The sequence below is a fragment of the Emys orbicularis genome, chromosome 1, assembly GCF_028017835.1.
Source record: "Emys orbicularis isolate rEmyOrb1 chromosome 1, rEmyOrb1.hap1, whole genome shotgun sequence".
In the NCBI taxonomy this organism is placed as follows: Eukaryota; Metazoa; Chordata; order Testudines; family Emydidae; genus Emys; species Emys orbicularis.
This window is the reverse complement of record NC_088683.1, coordinates 71843845-71859889: the sequence shown is the minus strand read 5'-3', so window position 1 is coordinate 71859889 and position 16045 is coordinate 71843845.

Here is a 16045-nt window from a genome sequence, read left to right as displayed (position 1 = left end):
TATGGAGCTTTAGGGCATCTAATCCAAGCACTTAAAGAAATTTCAAAACCTCAAACCAAAGAGATTTAAAATGTGTTGCTGACTTTTCTTCTTTATTGTCTTTGTGTGAATACTTTAACTTAATAATTGTGGTATATGATCAATGCCAAAGATAGACTAATAGGACAACATGTATGTTTTTAATAGAACTAGATCTCATAGGAAAGATTATTGCACTCATATCTATACTCTAAACTACTAATTTATTACAATCATATTACGACACAGCTCAGCTCTTTACACAGGAGTTTCCAGTAGGTCTAATGACAGCTGGGTACTTGTTTCAATTTATTTAAACCATTGAAAATGACACACAATGCAACAATAACAGACAGACATAGATGAGATGCAAGCCAGGAAAAGTTTTTAAACTCTGACAAGACCCAATGATCTCCTAACTATTCTACAGGAGATAAATGAGTTTCTGTTATAATCATTAGCAAGACAGGGACAGTATTGTACATAGTAACCATCTACAGAATGGACTTTTATGGTGGAGACATACTGTTTAGCTGTAGTAGGATCTACTGGAGGAATTTAATGAAGGTTGAAATTTCAGGCCACAATATGTGGACAAGACACTAATATTTATTATTACAGTAGCTCCTAGAGTACCCAATTAAGATCAGGGCCCAATATGCTGGACAGTGCATATTTACATAGTAAGAGGTAGCCCCTGCCTGAATGAGTTCCCAATCTAAATACACAGCACAAAGGATGAAAGAAGAAACAGAGTTGAGGCGACTTGACCAAGGCCACACAACAGGTCAGTATCAAAGCCATGAATAGAACCCAGGTTTCACAACTTTCAGTTCATTTCCCCTATGCAGTAGACGGATTCTCTATTAGAATTCTTCCCTTATGAAGACATTCACATTACCAGTGTTAGTAAATGGTCCTGTGTCAACTTCCTTTTCCCTAGTAACTGATTCTGCTCAGCCACATTTTGCATACACTATGATATGATTCAACAATTCAGATATTGCTCAATGAGAGTCAGAAGACCATCCAATCTTTTCAAATCATTGTAATAGTTATTAATAGTCATGTCCATGTTTTGCAACAAAACAATCCAAGTTAAGCCAGAATTCAAGGTAAAGTTCCTTCATTGTATACTTAATAATAGTTATGCTAATAGGATATTTGAATTACTGGGGTAAAAATATCTAGGTATTCTATGTGAATTTACAAAGTCCACCTTAAGAAAATACCTTTAAGATTATATTATTTAAAATCTCTGTTATAGAAGAAGCCTACTAATAATGCATTGCTGGGCTACAGCTTTGTATTCCTTTGTGCCTGTGTAGTCTCCGTTCTAAGTTTAACAGTAAGGACACCTGGTATTTATAGTGTCATCAAACCAGTGATGAAAGGAGAAATGAGAAAGAGAAGCAAAGTCAAAGACAGATTAAAAGAGTCTGACCAAGCAAAGATGAAACTAAAAAGAGAGACCAGAGTTTAAAAGTTTTGGGGAAGGCTGTAAAGTTTTGATAGATGAGGACCCTGCATAGTCTTATGCAACTTACATTAAATTCAGTTTTCATTTTGTGTACATATGTGAGGGCACAATTTGGCCTTAAACAGTGAAAATGGATAGGCATACAGGAGAATCCATATGGATCCAATCATTTAAGCTATAGTATGTGGAAGATTGAAAACTTTGATTCATATCACAAATAATGATTAATTATTTAGTGATTTTTGAAGCACTTAAAACATGTATTGTTACTTAGCACCCACATAAGAGTCCTTATGTAAAAAGAGATGCACTCTGTCAATTGATTTAGCTACAGCCACAAGCGTTCTTTCTTCTGACTAAACTCATCCCAGGAATCAATGCAATAATGCCAGCAACAAATTTGGCTCTTTATGCAAAGCTCTTCATGGATTCATATGTTTTTTTGCTGCCAAAAGTAACTATAATACTTTGCTCTGATCTACTGCATAAGACATGCCAGAGAACTTCACCAAGTAAATTCTGCATCGAGTGCATAACTTCTATTTGAGCTATCTCATATTTTAGAAAGATATCCAGGCTTGATTGAACTGCTGGAGAATCTTCCACATCCCTAGGTAAATTGTGAAAATGGCTGATTGCCTTATATGACAGGATAGTCTGCCTCTTAAAGGCAGTAGCTTCTTGTCATCAGCCCACCCCACCAGGTGGCATGGCCCTTTAAGAGTTTGAAAGTTCCAGTATAAGGACCTAAGGGGGATGTGAAGAGAGAGCTGTCCTGGGAATGAACGGGGCTTAGCAGGAAATCCTGTGATATCTTTAAGATCCTCGGGGGGTGGGAGCTTTGTAGAGAGGATGGGGGCAAGGCTCTCCTCTGCCCCAGACCAATTGGGAAAGAGCTGGGAGAAGGGGACCAGCATAGAAGGGTAGATGCCTGCAGGCACTGCAGAGTGTAAAAAGGCTCCTGCAGAACCCTGAGTGAGCAGGGAGAAGACACCAGCAGGAGAAGGCTGCCTGCTGGATCCTCCTAGCCTGAGGCTTAATTGGGGGAGGGAACAGGCCAGCTGAGGGAGAAGCTGGGTCAGTCTCTACAGCTGGCTAAATTATCAACCCAGCCACAAGGAGGAGGGCTGGGACTCGTGCTAAGTGAAGCAATAGCGTGACTATTTGAAGCCCAACCCTAGCTCCAGGAAGGCGTCTGGGGGATGCATCTCCTGAAGCAGGGCAAAGAACTGACCAGGACTCTTGTCGGGACCCAGAAGAGGGTTGTTGACGTCACTAGGCATAGCTACCAGGTAACTTGGGAGATGAAAGGCCATAAGTGCTGATGAAACTCCCCTGCTCTGGGTCTAGGTGAGCCACAGTAACTCCATCTTGTGAACTTTGACCTACCTCCATGCTAACTGCTTACATGCTGTAGCAGAAATGTAATGGTCAGCTTTTTCTAGCAGACAGCTGCAGTTTCATTCACACTAGCAAAACTTCACATCTCAAGTTGTTCAAAAAATATCAAGTGCTTTGCAAATCAACTGGAAGCTCCACACACCATGGCGACCACAAGCCAGTGGAGTAGTGGAACGCACAAATCAGACACTCAAGCAACACCTCTCAAAGGTCTGTCAGGAGGCCTCTCTTAGGTGGCCTGATGCTTTGCCCCTTGTGTTACTCCGCATTTGTGCTCTCCCCAAGGGCAGGTTAGGGCTTAGTCCCTTCAAAATTATGTTTGGAAGGGCATGGCCTATAAATGGTACCCCAGTTCTGGCAGGGAAGTGGGAAATGGGGTGTGGTTTCTTGTCTCAGTACATGTGCTCTCTGTGTGCTGTTCTTTTTTTTTTCACAAATACACCAAAAATTCACAGCCTTTTCTGCTGAATGCCCCGGTCCACTCCTTACAGCCTGGTGACTCCGTTCTTGTTCGGACCTGAAAGGACAAACCTCTCCAAGAGAAGTGGAAGGGACCCCACACCGTCCTGCTTGTTACCCACACGGCGGCAAAGGTCAAAGGACACAAAAACTGAATTCATCACTCTCAACTAAAAGCAGTACCCACTCCTGAACAGTGAACTGTCCAGCCTGCAGAGAAGACTGCCAGCAACAATTTGGGACTTAAGCTGTTATTCAAAAGACAGTAAGGGTCACTGGGAATGCCTGGTAATCTCTCTGAACAGCCACAGCACATTCTCCGCAAAAACCCTGAGCACTGGTTCTATCTATTCACAGTAGGCCGACCTAGCCTATGGTCCTGGTCCTTTTATTTTTTTATTTGTTTGGTATCAATAATTTTTATCTTCTGGGCATTTGGGTTGTTGTAATTACAATATGGGTTCAGGTTTAGGGTCTCTCACAACATTCCTTTTTGTCACAGAAGCACTCCTTCTGTTACCTACTGTTTCACCCACATCGCATGCAGGATGGGGAGCCATCCCTGCAAATATAGCTACCAATACCTATAAGGCCCTGAAAATTGCCTTTGCCCGTAAGTTTAATCTCTCCCACTGTTAAATATGTGCCCAGACTCCCCACCATTCGGCTGAATTGCCCTAAAAAGTAGTTCCCCAAAATTGGTCAGACTTTTGTCAAAAATAAATGGTTACCAGCAGCAGCACCTCTAACAATTTAAGTTTGCAATCTAACTGTACTGCAGAAGCTCCTTATGGCCTACACAATGGCTCTTGGAATTCCCACTATAGTAGCACTCTTAAGCCCCAGCCTATTTGTCTACGTTTTCCACCCACTGGTCTCATATGTTATCAGCAAGCCAGTACAAGTAATTATACCTGGTTTGCCGGCATTAGTATATGTAAATTTTATATTGGTCCTAATATAAGTCTCACTGTTCCTTTACTAAATGCCACCGGTTGGCAAACCGGCGCTGCATTCTTTGCCCTATCCCCACAAGCCACCCTACGGGACCTACAAGGTAACAATAAAAAGGCTAGTTATGGTAAAGCATTCTGGGTTTGTGGTAATAGTGCCTATAAATAGCTTCCTCATGGTTGGCATGGTAGCTGTTACAAAAGCTATCTCGCTCCTTCCCTCCGTGTTCTAACCCAGGCTCCCTCAGGTCGCCCCAGATATTACCGGTCCCTAAAAGCTACCATTAAACCCATCGGTAAAAAAAACAGGTTTAAAATAATATTCCTCCCTACTTATGGGGTGGGACGGCTAATCCAACTCTACAGAAGACTTTCTAAATTTCTCACCCAGTTTGCCAATAATACCCTGGCCATAAAAAAAAGCATAAGTTCTAAACTGTACCAGCTTCAATTGCTGGCTCTACAAAACCGCCAGGCCCTAAATTATGTGTTAGCCTCTCGGGGCGGGGTCTGTGCCCTTATTAAAAAAAAACTGTTGTACCTATGTCCCAGAGTTTTCACAGGATATTAACAAGCACATCTTGTCAGCCGAACAGGCCTTGAACCAGTGAAAGGCCCCAAAAAAAGAACCCACTATTCTTGATTCCCTTTGGAGTTGGTTACCTAGTCTCGAAGGACTAGGAAAAGACATTGTTCGCATCTTGCTCACAGGTGTTGTAATATGTTTTGTCCTTTTCCTTTTGCTCGCTTGCTGTAAAGTGCTCATACATAAAATTTGTACCTCCCATTCCTCAAAAGTTCCCTTATACCCTCTCATTAATAATCCTAATTGCATGAAGCTTAATCACATTTTGTTTTTAAAGTATGAGAAAACTCTGCCAAAGGTTTGTTGAGTGTTCTCAAAGGAGGGAATTGTTGACGTCACTAGGCATAGCTACCAGGTAACTCGGGAGAGTGAAAGGCCATAAGTGCCGATGAAACTCCCCTGCTCTGGGTCTAGGTGAGCCACAGTAACTCCATCTTGTGAACTTTGACCTACCTCCATGCTAACTGCTTACATGCTGTAGCAGAAATGTAATGGTCAGCTTTTTCTAGCAGACAGCTGCAGTTTCGTTCACACTAACAAAACTTTTAGTAATAATGCAAAAAAAAAGGGGGAGGAAAAACTGCGTGCGCATAAACCTACAAGGTCAAAAATAAGCATACGGACGGGAATCTTTCTAACTGTAACTGCTCAAAAAAAAAGGGGGTAAAAAGGGTAAAAAAAAGTAACAAAACAAAGGCTTACACAAAAACAGCTTAAAATATAAAAAAAAACCACTTGCTTGTATGTGCTGCGCTTAATTTAAGACATGCTGGTCTCCTAGTGCCTATTCAGAGCTCTTAAATAAACTTGAATTGCTTCTCCACCTCGGTGTGTTCATTGGTGCAAAGCACACCGGGCAACGAACCCCGCTGTTGCCCCCCTTGGGCCCTTTGGGCCGACAACAGGGTGATCTGGGGCAGCTAACAAAGTAAGTCATCCTATGTTAAAAAAAACTTAATAAATCTGATCCTATAAAGGGGGTCATGTTCTTGGGCTAACCTAAGTCTGGTAATTCACTGAAAGAGCCTGGGGTGCGCAGAGTGCACTGACAGGGCTACAGGGGGGTACGCTGGAGAGGCTGAACCCTTAACACTGTTAAAAATTGGTGCTAGATTTCTAGTTGGAATTAGTCTAGCCTCCGCTTCAAAGTATTTTATCTCATTACATCTTTTTCTGTCAGTTTAAAGAGCCCTGTGCTATCAGAAATCTCTTCGCCATGTAGGTACTTGAAGACCATGAATAAGTCACCTTGTAGCCTTCACTTGGATAAATTAAGTAGACTGCGCTTCTTAAGCCTTTCACTATACGTCAAGCTTTCCAGACCTCAAATCATCCTAGTAATTCTTTTTTCTGAACCCTTTCCAAGTTTTCATCATCCATTTGGAAGTGTGGACAGCAGAACTGGGTACAATATTCTAGAAATGGTCTCACTAATGCCATATGCAGTGATAGTAACACCCCCCTTCTCCTACTTGGTATGCACCTTCTTATACATCAGTCTTTAAATATATGGAGAAATTTAAGGTAGAAAGCCACACTGATCGTTTAATTTTAAAATCCAGATTTTAAACTTGTAGCAGTAGTAGAGTAAGGGATTAAACACATTTGCTACTTATGCTTAAGGCTACAATTATGTCACAAAGGTCATGGAAGTCACGGAATCTGTGACTTCCATTGAACTCTGTGACATTTTCTGCCCTGGGGCTAGAGTTCCCAGCCAGCCCCGCCCTCGCAGCTCCCTGCCCCCAACCTGGTGCAGGGACCAGGCACAGCTGCCCAGCCGTGGTAGGTGGCCAGCCTGACCCCGCGCAGCTGCACAGCCATGGCATGTGGCGGACCCCCTGCATGGCAGCAAGGACTCCCCAGAGCTGCCCAGCCTCAGCTGCAGACAGGGCCAGTGGCTGGGGGACCCTGCAGCTACCAGCTACCCAGGCCAGGGGACCCCACAGCAGCCCAAAACCAGGGGCAGGGGGACCCCAGAGCTCCCACGCACCGCATCAGTGGGGGACCCAGGAGCCCCAGCAGCAGTGGGTGCTGAACCCACCTACTCCTTTTGTCAGGGATATTTTTAGTGAAAGTCAGGGACAGGTCAAGGGCGGCCGTGAATTTTTGTTTATTTCCTGTGACCTGTCCCTGACTTTTACTAAAAATAGATGTGACAAAAATTTAGCCTTACTTATGCTATATTTTCATTACATGACCACCATGTCCTTATTCCGTCCTGACCCTTTAAAATGCCTCTTCTGCAGGAAAGGAGTGGCTTTAAAACTCCCTGTTTTATATGGGATTTCTTGCCCTTCAGGGTGAATTTCTTTAGTATTTTAGTGGTACTCGGGGAGTTGCCTGATGTCCTAATCAGCAGTGACACAACCCCCAGTGCCTCCTCCAGGCTCATGGTTACAAATATGTTGGTGTAGTACCATTCAGTCAGCACCTGATTTAGAGAGGGGAAGGATGTGGCTGTTGCTTTGCAGAGTAGTACAGCAATTCTGGATCGCTCTTACTCTAAAATTATTGAGAAACCCATCTGTATTAACTGATTAACATTCAGTGCCCTGAGGAGCATCAGGCAGAAGTAAGTGAATTCTTTCACTTAACCAGCTCTTCTATTTACAGTTCATTTACAAGTTACCTGATGTTTGAAGTACTAGGTGCTGGTCTTCTGGCAATAGAAGGAGATTCCTTGACTTATTCATTCTCTTCCACTCCATCACCCATCCTGGTATTTCCCAGTGGAATATGGGCTAGATGTGTGGGTCCATCACTCCATGGACTACAATATTTTGCTAAAAGGCTTAGATGAACCATCTCTCTCTCTTGTTTAAACACAAAATATTATGAGTTCCACTGAGGCTGATAAGAAATAATGCTTACTTAGAAGTATCTATTTTTTCTACTTTTTCTTTATAAATTTAATTAAATTTCACATTTATGGTATGTTGAAAATTCTTTGTGTTTAAAAGAGAGTCAATATTAGTGCATACTCTATAATAGGCCCTTTGTAACGCTACTGTGTACGTAAATATTTGAGTGCCCAATAGAATTGTCACGGTTCTCCTTTTAGCAACAGGACCACCCTATATTGTATTTTTGTCACATAGTTTCAATTTGAAGGTTTGTAATAATGTTGGAAGAGGATTGCAGAGTATTTATAAATGGAGCATTTTATCTGAAGGGATAAATAAGTTATCATAAAATACCTGTTCTATATCTGCCTCTGTTATTCACTTAGTGACAATGCTTAAGTTAAATTTCCAAATTTCAGAATAGAAACTGATTTCATGTAACACTTTATAAAGTAGCAATGGGTTACATATTAGTAATGTGACTGTATAAGCAAATTCAGCAGTAATTATGCACTTGGTGAGAGTTTGCAGTTGAACATGAAAAGTCAGCATATTCAACATTGTCTCCTAACTAGTGTCCACAATCAGTTGTGAATGAGAATACTACAACTTCTGTCTAACTCATTCATAGGCACCCATTATTTGCATGCTTAAATTAGGTAGTTTCACTATACACTATGCTGAAGTTCTATTATTTGTACCCACAAATGACTTGGGGGGGACTGAGAACTGTGAGTGCAAATTTAGAAGCCACCTGTTAAATCTAGAAGAGAAGAATGACTCCAGTGTCCTGATCAGTATTCCTTTCTCTTTTGGAAAAATGCTATGAGAACACTTCCTTTTCCTGGGGAGTCTTCAGAGATTGGATGAAAGGTAATGTCTCATCCCAAGATCAAGAATTCCTTGTGCTTTCTTTAGTAGCAGTCCTTTTATAAATAAGATTTCAGTACCTGGAAGTTAAAAATCTGATCTCGCTGCCTTGAGAGGAGCTGATGGTTTCCCACCTCAATATTGACCCATTGGATAACAACAAATACTTAAGTTATTATCTGTGTTACATAAGTGCTGACGAGCCCCAGTCACAGACCAGGACCCCATTGTGCCAGGTGCTGTACAAAGAGAACAAAAAAGATGGTCCTGCCCCAAACAGCTTAGAAGCTACTAAGACCTGAGACAATGGATGGAAACACAGGCTTATGGGGGGAGTACAAGTAAACAATGAGACAATATTGATCATCATGGTAGGCAGTGATCTCAGAACACCCGAGGTCTAAGCATTATCAGGTTTACTGTAAGCAACATGGCAAAGGAGAACTTCAAGACAGCGAGAGAACTAGAGAGAGACTGCATTGAGAGATGCTTTCTTGAGCAAGAGTCTAACAGTTGCTTTTTAAAAGAAAAGCTGACCCCTTGACTATCCTAATTTTGGGGAACACTTATCTATTGGGAAAATTCTAAGAAGGCAACTCTAACAAAGATCCAGTGCCTACACTGGTTCCTTCACATCTGTCATCTGCTTCAGTTCCATGACCAGCTCAACTGGAACCCCCTGCAAAACAAAAAACACAGCAGCAAGTCTCAGAGTCTGGGTCAATTCACTCAGGCTTGAGGGCTTGAGATTTAGAGCTTAAAAAAAACCCAGTGCGGATAGTCCCGCTTGGGCTGGTGCCTGGGCTCTGAAACCCTTGCTGGGTGTCAGAGCCTGAGCACCAGCCAGAATGGGAATGTCTACACTGCTATTTTGAGCCCTGTAGCATGAGCCTGATTCAATTGACCTAGGCTCTGAGACTCACTACCATGTTTGTTTTGCTTTTCAGAGTGGACATACCCAGGGAGTTGAGAGCACTCAGTATAGCATTGTGCCTTTCTACACCTAATTGAGGGCTATTTCATTCTGGGTTCAACAGAGCCCAGATTTGTCACCCTCCTGTTTAATGTATATATGATACCTTCTAGGCCTGATCCAACTCCTGTTAAATCCAATGGGAGCTGTATCCGGCCCTTGGTGAGTAAGCACTGATTACTGTGTTCAATATATTGAAGACATTCTGTTTTTATGCTTCCATCTCTTGATCCTGATTATGTGATGAAGTAACTTACACAGTGCTTATTGAAGATTGAGTATAGATGAGGATTGGCTGGAGCCAAGACAGAGATGGTCCATAGGGGATGAGTAAAACCGCTAGATGATGTGACACAAATTTATATAAACATACCCTGTTAGCGGAGTTTACCTATATTAGTGGCTCACAACTTGGGTGTCTGGAAAAAATTATCTCCCATTTTTCCTTTAAGATATAACAAGTGAATTCAGCCAGAAAGGAGTCTGACATTTTTGTGTTAATCTCTAGCTGCTTCTTGTGCTCAAGTTCCACTTACAAGTGCTTAGAATCTACTTGACCTGTGTATGATTCACAAATCATAGTTTTTTCCCCCTTCCTTTAACTCAGTCTTAAAATGTGATTTTCAAAATATCATGGACTACTGGAGGAAATGAGTATAAATGTCTGATCTATCTTCCTAATTATTTTATGGTGGTGGTGCTTTAATCAGAGGCCTTGTCCTGAACACTCTTACAAACAATTTGCAGAGATCACAGTGCAAGTGTAGATGAATTTGCCACAATTTCCATTATGAGAATATCTATGTATCATTATTAGGAATGGGAGACTAATTCACAGAGAATAGATGAGCCAACAAATGTTCTCTCCATTCTTTTTTCTAGTTATCAACAGGTAGCTTACTATATGTTTTAATGTTTTAATTATTTGAAATATTTGCTAAATTTCTAAATAATATTTGATCTGTAGATTATTCCTGAAAAGCCCATTGAAATAATTCAATATCCAAAATTCAAGTTTTTACTTTACATTGGACATGTAAGGCACATGCCAGACACCAGCCAAGAGTTAGATGGCCCCTAAATCTGAGGAATGCAAGGTAACTGTAAGTCACCGGTTTTTGTAGCTCCTTCTGAATCTAGCACTAGTTTGCTGTGTCCCACCAAGCTATCACCAGCACTCATACAGGGTTACTTCATGCTTTATAGGCATTGCCTCATTTTGGGGTCAAGGTGGATTCATGCTGCACCAGCTGGAATTTGTAGAAGCATTCTCCCTCTTCTGCAGTTGTGCAGGGGGAAGTACATCCATTGCTATAGTTCCTTCAGACTGTGCAGCCTACTCATCCCCAACACGTCTGGTCACCTCTGATGGACAGTGTGGGGAGAACAAGGGCATGTCCCTACCCTCTCCCTGTTCCCTTTAGTTGTCACAAAAAGGCAGCTGTCCAGAGAGGAAGGGGACTTCAAATGTGCCCAGTTGCTGCAGAGAGATGGAAGAGTTCCTTGCACCCTCCTTACATACACCCAAACCTGCTGGGCTCATTGTAATGATGGAATAATACACTGATAAAATGGAACATAAAGCACTTTAATATAGAACGTATTACTGTATTACATTCTGTCAACAGAGGAGGATACCTATACGGAATATCCTCCATACTACAATATAAACTTTTAAGTACAGCGCTTACTGAGCACTACCATTAGCATCACAGACTTTAACTCAAAATATTAGCAACAGTTACTACTGTTCATGTGGAAACCACATTTTCAAATGCTTACAATGTAGGCATTTTGAATTCTTTACTGAAAAGAAATTTAGAGGCTAACTCGCAATGAGAAATAGCGAAATTGAGCAGATTTTATGTAAAATGCAGCCTTTTAATGAGTTTTTATTCCCAAAAGAGTTGAGTACATTTTGTTCAACTATTCAGTGACAACAACAAAAAGTCACCTCCAGACTAAGGCCAAGCATGCTGGGAAGGGATCTTTTAATAAAGTTACGAGCATGGGGAAATGAGGGGGTTAAAAGTAACCTCACAGTACCTCCATCTTTCTCTGTCTCAAAAGTTAGAACAGCTAATACATGAATTGTAACAATAGTAATTATATCATTATTGATGTACAAAAACAAGTTTTAATGTTTAAAGTAACAATAGGTGTAAAGTGTACTGTACATGTTATTTCTTTATTAGACACTAAAATGCAAAGCTTAGAACTCAGGCTATGGTTGGTAACATGTGACACACAATTCATTTACAAAGTAATTAAGATTCTCTCTTCTTCTTTTTTTTTTTTTTTTTAAGCTTGGCCCAACTTCTTGTAGCAATACCTCCCATGCTTTAATTACTCGTGTGAAAAGACTCCCATTGATTTCAATGGGCTTGGATCAGGATCCAAATCCTTTCCTTCCTTTCACCTCCTTGCATCAAATTCAAGCCTCTACTCTTCGCCTTCAAGGCTCTGCATACACCAGCACTGCTTGCATCGCTGCTGTCATCTTATTACTCCCCCTAACTGCTCCCTTTTCCTCTTTCAGTTATTGGATTTATAGTTAAATTAAATAATTAAAATCCCTGCATTACTTAAAGAAGTGAGTGGCCCAGTGGTTATGAAGGCATTTAAATTCATTGATAAGGCAGTATATGTGGTGTGAGCAGTTTCTTCCAAGTCTCTAACACTTGCTGCAAATACCATATATAATCTCAGTCTGCCATACTGATAGTGCCACACAGAAATCTATTTTTGTGTCTTTCCATTTCTAACACCACTCCTGGAGGTATAACTTTCAGAGGGCAAGTTCAGATATTGGACTTGATCCTCATTATCACCTGCTAATTACCTACTGTGAAAGATATGTTACTTGATAATGACACTGTAAAATACTGATTGCAGTTTTCTTCAACATGCAGGGCAACAGTGTGAAAAAGTATGTATTTTTATAACCTAGTAGTAGTACTTGGCAAAAAGAGAACCTCATGACTGATACTAGTTATGTTCATAAATCTGACTAGACTTCTTATTCCCCTTTCATCCAATTTTCCAGCTTGATAGCTTTGAGGTATTGTTGGGACATGGAGACTTTGGGAATGTCTTCGAGGAAGAAAATTAAATACATATTATGCTGACAATACTTAAAATATAGGCAGAGTTTTCTTTCAAAGTTTCAGACTGAATGGGATAATCGCTTTCTTCTGATAAAACTGGTTTTACACGGGTGTAACTCTCTTGACTCCAGTGGATTTACTCCTAATTCTGAAAAGTGTAAATGAGATCAGAATCAGGGTCATGGTCCAGTGGCCTCAACACAGGTCCTAATCCTTAGTTGTAATCCTGGTTTAGGGCCTCAGAGGGAGTCAGTGTTTATGTCTTGTAGGGCATATCTACATAAACATTTAGTTCCCAGCAAGGTTGGATGTCCATCTACCCCACTCTAGCCTGCCATGAGCCAACTGTCCATGTGGACCCTGCTGATGTGCATTTACAGTTTGTTTAATGCACTTTGAACTACTCCTCTTTGAAATGGGAATAGATCAAAGGATATTAACAAACTGTTAATGCGCATCAGCAGGATCCACATGGATACTTGGCCCATGACAGGCTAGAGTGGGGTAGATTGACTTTCCAGCTTGGAACAAAATAAGTGTTCATGTAGACAAGCCCTTAAACTCTCTGCCTCAGCTTTTTTCTATTCAAAATTCTTACCTCCATAGGAGTGCTGTGAGGTCTAATTAGCCACTTTTTAAAAACATACTTTGCATATGAAAAATCCTAAACATTATTATTACTTATTTCTATTATTATTACTTATTCAAATAAGTAGAATAATAAATTGACACTACTATGTTGAGAAGCTCCCAGGATGGGAAAGTGTGTACTATAAGCACTGGAAGTAGGTGACATATAACTTTATCAGCAAAAGTGACATGGCAAAAGTATGTTCAGAGGCACTTTTCAATAGTGCTTCTGTGTATCTGATTCAAAATAGGATGGGCTGTTACTACACTGATAGCAAAGAGAAACACCTCAGTTCTTCTCAGATGGTGCACAGAAAGAGGCCGAGTCCTAAAGAACCAAGAAGCAGACTATGTAGTTGGTGCCACAAGACATTTAAAATTAAAAGTAAAATTAAATGTTGAGTTTTTTAGATTAAAAACAGTCCCCTTCAATTGCACCCAGAAACAGAAGTGAAGCAAACAAAGCACAAGTGTGACATGGCTGGCATTATTTGCTCCACTAAGAAGATGTGCTGATGTGATTTAGCTGATGTTTGAGTGCTCTTCAAAGCTACCTATTAAAGTTCATTAATGTAGTCTGGATGGATGGCTATGGCAAGGTCTCCATCTGATAGGAAAGACTGTAAACACAGGTCATCTCTTGGCCAGTCACAGACAGTGTATGTCTGATCACCTCCACTATCAGAAGCAGCTGAGAGTCCAAACACATTATGTCAAACCTCTGACAAAGGGTGAATATAAATTCCCTTAGTAGGTGGAGCAGACAAAACCCCAGTCAAATCTTCCAGATGTTTCCCTTTATTCACCTCTTCTTTGTCTGGATTTCACTTCAGCTGAGTCACTGCAATCCCTGTCTACATCTCAGTCAGACACTTGCAAAGCAAAGATACTACTAGGTAAACGGGGAAGGAAGGGTGGAGAGAAGAGAGCAAGCTGAGGAGACTGCCAGGCTTTTTAGACTGCAATCTCCTCTAGCAGTCTAATGTACATACTGAACAGAGGAGGTGCCAGAACAGAACCTAGCATGACCTCATAAGGGAGTCCTTGAGGTGGATGAGCCACCCTTTGAATCCTCTTAGAGGAAAGAACGAAACACGTAGGAGTAGTTTAATCTACTGTCATAAGCACCCTCAGGACAGTACTAATATCACATGTTTAGTAGTAATCAAAGGCTGCTGATAGATGTATGAATCAGCATGCACTTTTGGTCTTTGCCCTTCACTAGGAAGAGATTATTAACTGAGGATGCTATTGAAGTCTCTATATGATAGCTATGCTTAAAATCATAAAAGGTGCAAAGATCTCAGATGGTGACAGAACAGGTTTGCTACAACTTTTATGATCAGAGTGAAGGTCTGAGAGTATGTGACAACTGGAGAGATTTCCTAAGCATAGACTTTGCTGATCACTACTGTTAATGTTCTTTTATAAAGGCTTCCCCCTCCCAATACTACCCATTGTGGCAAACAAGGAAAAAATTATCATCCCCTATAATCTGGGGGGGGGGGGGGGGGAACCAAGAGAAGGTAACCTAATTTAATTTCCTTTTTATACTAGACCGATCTCTTCTTTGGGTTAGCAGAATTACTTTCTCCCACATTAGCCAAGGAGATAGAGCCTTGTCGTAAGTGAGAAGGCCAGCTGGTAAATCATGATAAATTAATCCAGGTTAGCTAATGGAAATGGATATGGGATTTAGTGATAGCTAAAATGGTCTTTGAGGATGGTTCATGGATTAAAACAAACATGGATCTAGCAAGATGTTTGTCAGCAGGCACCTTAACGACTTGGACTGTATATTTCCCCCCCTTTTTCTGTCTGTTTTTATCATTTTAGATTGTAAGTTCTTCAGGGCAGGGACTGTCTTCCTATAAATCTGTATAGTTCCTAGCATATGACAGTGCCCATTATATAAACATGGTAAGAATTAATCGTAGCTATTGTCCCAAAAGATCATGATACCAGAAAGGCAGAGAAATCAGGCACCTCCCTTTTAAAATAAAAGCTGCTTTCAGAAAACAAAGGTTATTAATGGTGATGGCCCATTGAGCCCTGAGCAGTGCCACACATCACACAGTAGAACTGTATCGGTTCCATTATTGTACTTTCATGCCCACAGAGCATGGAACTGGAATTTCACCTCTCTACCTAACCCCACAAACCTCTTGTGAGGTAGGAGAAAAGTTTAACTCCAGAATGAGACACACAGGATTAGATGCAGTTCCCTCACTGACTTACAATGAGTAGTGCCTATGCAGTCTCTTGGGAGGTAATTCAGAGTGTCTGGTAGGCCAAAAAATAACATCTGAGAGAGAAATATAAGGCCTGGTCTAAAGCCTGTTTGAAGTCAATGGAAGTGAGGTACTTGCTGAGTAAAATAGTGTTGCAGGCTGCTTAGGTGATAAGCAGGGGTAAATGAACTCATTATGATATATTAATATTGTTTCTGTATATACTTTTATATATTTTTGAAAATACCTTAATCCTGTCAACTGTGCATGTCTATGTAATCATGTGTTTCCATCACTGCTACCCTCATATTCCCCCTGCCCCCATTTATTGGTTATACTCGCTTGTTATGCCTAGTCTTGGTTTAAGTCCAATCCTGTAAGTTGCTCTCCGTAGCCAGATCCCTCACCCATGTGCACTGTTCCCTCTAATTATTTAATGTCCATGTGCAGAAAATGAATTTTGTTATATGCACCAATATGGAGGTGATGTG